The following is a 6,308-nucleotide window of genomic DNA, read 5'->3' as shown; positions in this document are numbered from 1 at the left end:
TGAACATATTGGGGAAATATTTATATTTTTGGCTTGTTCAAGACAAAATGCTGTCGTTGATGAAGATAGTGTAAAACTTATAATAAATTACAAACTAGTTAACGAATGTTATCAATTTAAGAGATATTTTAAGATTAGTCACTGTATAAGAAAACTTGAAATCCTTGTAACCTTAGAGCTTATATATCAAAGAAATTTGATAAATGTCTTTCTAAATTTGACAGCAACCCTTAAAGGTGTAAACTGTACTAATACCAATAACTAGGAAATTTTTCTAAATTATCTATAATGAAAAACAATTTTCAAACAGTTATTTTGAAGAATACACTGGATCCCAGATTTTTGTTTGATTCTAGTATCTTCGTAGAAAATTATACTTTAAATCATAATGTGAAGAGGTGCTCAAAGAGTATGTGGTAAAAAAAAAATACAAAAATAAATATTACAGAAATATGCAGTTAACTAAAGATTATTATTTAAATTTTTAATTTTTGTGGTGTTTATAACTACTAAAGAGTTTTTAAATTATTGTGATTTATTTTCTAAGTGGATATTCACTTTTGCAATTAATTTTTTATTCTTTCTCTTAAAGAGGGACTCCAAATCGTATAAACTTCAGGCTCCACACTTTGGTACCAGTGGTTTGATCTGAAAGATGTTGCCAGATAAACATACTTTTTTGTTGTTGTTGTTGGCCAGGCAAGGCATAGGCTTTGCGTTTGCTGATTGGGCCATTAAAAAGAGTGTTTGCATCTTCTGGGAACCTCTCTTTGGGTTGAGCTGGCAGAATACCTCCAAAAGTGTCATTAGCAGCCTCAAGTAAGAGCTTCTCCTCAATAAGCAATGCTGTGAAATACGATGCAACATCTTGTCTCATTAGAATATTGTTTTCTGTGTTGCTGAACTAGGAGTTAGGAAATATATATTTGTGACATTAAGAAATGGTGTTTCAAATTTCACGAATCTCGGTGGTCCTTGAAATAGTTTTATTTTATTTTATTTTATTTTGAGATGGAGTTTTGCTCTTGTTGGAGTGCAATGGCATGATCTCGGCTCACTGCAGCCTCAGCCTCCGGGGTTCAAGCGATTCTCTTGCCTCAGCCTCCCAAGTAGCTGGGATTACAGGCATGTGCCACCACGCCTGGCTAATTCTGTATTTTTAGTAGAGATGGAGTTTCTCCATGTTGGTCAGGCTGGTCTTTAACTGCCGACCTCAGGTGATCCGCCCACCTTGGCCTCCCAAAGTGCTGGGATTATGGGCATGAGCCACCATGCCTGGCTGAAATAGTTTTATTGATAGGCTTATGGTCCATGAAGGCAAAGGTTATTGGTGAGAAGAGCAAGTGAGTGACAAGGAGCCAGAAAAAAAGGAGATGAGTCTTGGTTCCATTGAATAGTCAATGGACAGTGAATACCATGGGAAAAGGGATATTACTTTCCACTTCATAATCTGTGTGGTCCCTAGAATTAGCTATTTCAGAACCAGAAAAACTGCTTGATAAAGTGGCTTCAAATAGTTATAAAAAATATTTATTGAACCTCTACTGCATGTCTGGAGTTGAGCCAGGTACTGGGAATATATGGATGATTTAGGTTGTGGTCTATCCCATTAGGGAGCTAAACAACTAGTTAGGAAGACAGGAAATTGACACCAGAATACAATTTTAAGTTTAACTTTATGAAATTGCCTTTTTATTATATGTCAATAATGGTTATTTCATATGATTGGCAATTTCATGTGATTGAATATCAATAGTTGCACATGGTTCAACGTGAATAGCTACAGAGGTAATATTTTTCCCTTTAGTGGGCCGGTACCTGGTTAATGAATGCAAGAAGTTATCACCCAGTCAGTCTGATAACTGATCAAGCAAACTCTTCCATACATTGCTGAATACAGAAAATGAGAGTGGAGGGGATGGTAGTGATGTGTCATCTCTCATTTTAAAATCGTGTCATCTCTCATTTTAAGATCCTTGCAATTTTTACAGAAATCAGTTCAGGCTTGGTTGACTGAAAAATATCCCCAGAGGAGGTGGGACTTGAGCTAGAAACTGAAGAGGAGTGTGGACTCAATTAGGTGGAGGAAGTATGAGCGTTCATTTTTCCCTCTACCCTTGGAAAAGTGAACAGGGTAGAATGGAATTGCAACAGGGTTCAGGTAGGGAGGAAAAGGAAAGAAAGTAGAGAATAATAGTATAATTTTGGTGAAGGGATTGGGGATAGGAAGGGGAAGGTCTTGGGTTATGAACCAGAAATTTAAAAAAATAAAAATTTAAAAAGTAGATTCAAGGTCAACCCATGAAGATCCTCAAGTGAGCTTGGATGTTGTTCTGAAGGTAATGGACCAGGTAATGGTAATTTTGCTGGACAATTCAGGGAAGAGTGTTTCAGGAAATCTCTATTAGTTTCTTGCTTTCCGCATTCTATACTCCTGGAATCGGTGTTGTAACAACTGCAAACCTGCCCATAGGCAGGTGAATTTCAAAGCCCTGGATACAAATTATTAGAGGGGCTTGGGTTGGCTGTTGTGTACCAAGAGGGCACAGCAACTCTGGGGTGCTTTTACACTTCCCCAAAGTAGTGAAAGATCAGCTCTAACTCTTAGAAAAATAGAAAACCATTACTGAGAAGGAATAATTTGCATGTGAACACACTCTATTTGTGTTTTCACACAATGCTTATGTGTTTGTGTGTGTTAAATATGTTAGGTTCAAAAATTAAGCCCGAGAAAAACCAGGCAACACAGAAGAATTACTGTAGTTCAGAAGTATGAGTAGTCTGGTCTACAGGACAGCAAAAACATATCTGATGTCTTCTACAGACTAAAGTTCCAAGCCACTAGTATCCATTTCACACAACCTTCTCTCCTGTGCGTTTGTATGGCCACTTCTCAGGAATGCTGGTGAGAAGCCCATGATACAATCAATATGAAAATGTTCCACCACTGTAATATTCTAGATATTTGAAAAGACAATGGATGAGAATGAAAATGATGCATAAACAATAATATTAATGTTAAAAGTAAACAGTACTACAGGTGGTGATAAAGGCTATTAAAATATAGAAGAGTTCAAGAGGAAGAGAAATGAATGGATGTTTGCCTTTTCAAAGAGGGTGGGTTTGTAAATGCCAGGAAATCCAGTTTCCTTTAGGGATTATTCACTGGTCTCATCATCTTCTCTTCTCAAGGCATTTAAATAACAGGATCCACTTTAATAAAAAACGTCAAACCCCTCACGCCTTCACTAGCAGCCAGAAAAGCACGCGTATGGTCTATACTATACAATTTAGCCACGAATGACACCTGCTTTGCTTTGTTTTCTATTGCGTTAGGCGTCAGCCTCCTGTGCTCAGAATAGATCTTAAGCTCCTTGAAGGCAAGAAAGAACCCGGCCCCAGACTGCGTCTGACACGCAGAATGCTCGTAGGAAGCACAGGCTGATTTATGGAAAATAAAAGGGTCTTCGATTTCGAACTACAGCTCCCCCTTAAAGACGCTTTCCGCAGCCCGCGCGGCCGCCCACGGAGGGCACTGTCTAGCTCCCCTCGCCCCTGAGCCGCTCTCCCTTGGTGCTGTTCCCCGCTGCGGCCGGGAGGAGGCGCCACGGACTCGAGCTAAGCTTCTTCCCCGTTTCGTCCCCCTTCCTACCCCACTTCCCCAGCACATGACGTGGGAAGCTGCCTCCTTCAGAGTCTTAGCAAGAGGAGTGAGGGGGTGCAGGGGCTTGGGGGCTGTCTCTTATACACATCTAGATGTGTATAAGAGACAGGGGTGGGGTGGGGGGTGTGGAGAAAGGACACGCGCGCTCACACCCGCCCCTGGGAGCAGAAGCAGCATCTTCCCCAGCTTCGTGGGTTTCTCCTCCCACCGGAGTTAGGGTGTGAGAGGTAGGGGGGTGTGTGTGTCTGTGTGTGTGCGCGGCACGTTTTTGAGTGTGAGACCCAAATCCAGACCAGGCAACCCGCGCTCCCCGCGCCTCCCCCCGTCCCCGGTGATTAATACCCATTTTTCTGACGCTCCCCTCCTCCCCTCCTGCTCTCCCTCTCCGGCTGCCGCGCGGTTGACTTGCACAGCCTGCCCCCGCCCGCTTCCCTTCCCCCGGCTCCGATCCTCACCAACTGGAATCTGGGCTCCTGCCTCTCCCCCGCCCCCAACCTCTTTTTGAGAAAGGAAGGTTCCCCCCACCCCCTTTCAAAAACCACTTCCTCCGGCTTCTTCACCTCTAGGAAATCTCGGGGCTTCGCTCTATCGAGAGTGCTCGTCAGGGTGATTCTTGATCACCACCATCCAGAAGTGCTGGCGTCCGAATGCATATCCTTTTGCCTTGCAAAGAAGAGTCGTGAACTTCAAAACCCCCGAGACGGATCATTAATCCTGCTTTGCAGGAAAGGAAAACCCTCCATTCCCAGCCACCGGCCACCCCTCTCCGGAGACTGCAACCGCGGAGGCGCTCGGAGCCGGTACGTAAAGATTGGCTTTGGAGTCTCTCCTTCCAGTGTAGGGGTTTGGGGGTGTCAGGCAGATAAAGGGTCGAAGCTGTGAAACCGTGAACCAACCTGGCATGAGGTAAAGCTCTGAAATCCAGCAGAACCCGGCACTTACTAATTTGGACGTGGCTTTTTTTAAGGGTTTTTTTTTTTTTTTTTTTTTTTTTTTTGGTGGGGGAGGGGGTGCTGTGACTGGGTAGGGCTGTCTCTGGTCTTTTGGGGGGTTTCATCCCCTCACCTAGCAGAGAGGCAGGGCAGCGGCGCCCCGAGCTGGACCCACGCGCCCATCCGTCCAATCGACACGTTGCAGGTGAAGCCCCGTGCGCTGCACCTCAGCGCGGCGGCAGCGTGAGTGTGCGCGGGGGTGAGTGTGCGCGGGGGTGAGTGTGAGTGCGCGCGGGGCGCGTGCGCGTCGGGGGCGTGTGTGCGCGCGTGTCAGTGTGCCCCTTCCAAGAAATGCCCAGTGTGCACCCCGTGCACAATCAGAACCCATTCAGCACAAGCCCGGGGTGGGAGGCAGCGCTGCTGCTGGAGGCGATGGAGAGAGCGAGACAGACATGTCAGCAGCAATGCAGATGGGGCTGGGGGCCGCACTCGCTGGCGAGTTAAGTGGGAATTGTGTTTCTGCGTGTGTGTGAGTGTGTGTTGCTGTATGGTGCCGCTTCTCCCTCCCTTCCTCCTTCCTTCCCACTTCCCTCCTTCGCTCGCTCCCTCCCTCTCTCCTCTTCCATTCAGGTTAGCTTTCCCACCTCTCATCCATGCCTGTCCCAGGAATGGTATAGCCAGACCTTTTCTGAATTATTTATAGACCGGTACCAGCTGTTTTCAATCCCTCTCGTGTGCACTCTGTGGGAAATGCGGGGTTTCCTCCCCTCTTTCCATAAAACGAATTGATATCTTTTTCGGAATGCATTTTTCTCACCCTCCGGGGGACACCCGAATCAAGCCCTGACCGCCTCTTTTTCCCCCTTAGGAAGGGGACGCTTTGGGAATGACCATGCTCCACCGAGGGACGGAGCCGGCCCCCAGCTTCTCCACACAGAGCCTCCTCCACTAACGCTCCAAAAACCAAAAACCGTAATTGCCAGAAGAAGCGTTAAAAATCTATTCCAGCCACTAACCTCACATGCACACGGAATAATTACTCTGGATTCTGCATTGTGAGCTGCTCTCCATACCCTGAATTACCTTTGAATTAAATCTTTTTTTTGAATTTGCATCTCTTCAAGACACAAGATTAAAACAAAATTGACGCTAAATTGGATTTTAAATTATCTTCCGTTCATTTATCCTTCGTCTTTCTTATGTGGATATGCAAGCGAGAAGAAGGGACTGGACATTCCCAACATGCTCACTCCCTTAATCTGTCCGTCTAGAGGTTTGGCTTCTACAAACCAAGGTAGGGCAAATTCTATTTTATTTTTTCCTCACCTGGGGTAGGGATTCCTCCTTTTATCTATCTCTTCGAGTCCCTCAAGTGGATCTTTTTGGAAGAAAAGGTCACAAGATATGAAAATAATGCTGTTTTGGGGAAAAGGCTTATTACAAAGGAGGAAATCTCCCATGTTTTTTCTTTTTATTCTCTCATCAAACAGGTTTTGGGCTTTTGGGGGGCAGTGGGGATGGGTGTATGCAGGCACAAAAGATGTTGGATGGCATCAGGGGTATCTATATCTATATCTATATCGACATAGCCAGCCAGGAGACCTGTGTGATTTTCCAGTTAAATAGCATTTTATTCACCCAGAGCTAAAGCTCCGATTTTTATGGGAATCTAGAAATCTTCTTTTTTTTTTTTTTTCAGGTTGGCTTTATTC

The 6,308-nt window shown here is 44.8% G+C and overlaps 1 protein-coding gene across 1 annotated transcript in view; it reads left to right on the top strand.

Moving 5' to 3' along the window:
* Positions 1 to 5,824: 5,824 nt before the first annotated feature.
* Positions 5,825 to 6,308, top strand: part of LOC105547297 (glutamate receptor ionotropic, NMDA 2B-like) — a gene marked incomplete at its 3' end in the record, with an annotated part of 238,908 nt that continues 238,424 nt past the window's right edge. The window contains exon 1 of the mRNA XM_011990837.1: positions 5,825 to 5,890. The remainder of the gene's footprint in view (positions 5,891 to 6,308) is intronic.

Source organism: Mandrillus leucophaeus, unplaced genomic scaffold, assembly GCF_000951045.1.
Source record: "Mandrillus leucophaeus isolate KB7577 unplaced genomic scaffold, Mleu.le_1.0 Scaffold383, whole genome shotgun sequence".
NCBI classification, from domain to species: Eukaryota; Metazoa; Chordata; class Mammalia; order Primates; family Cercopithecidae; genus Mandrillus; species Mandrillus leucophaeus.
This window is presented reverse-complemented; position numbering and strand designations above follow the sequence as displayed.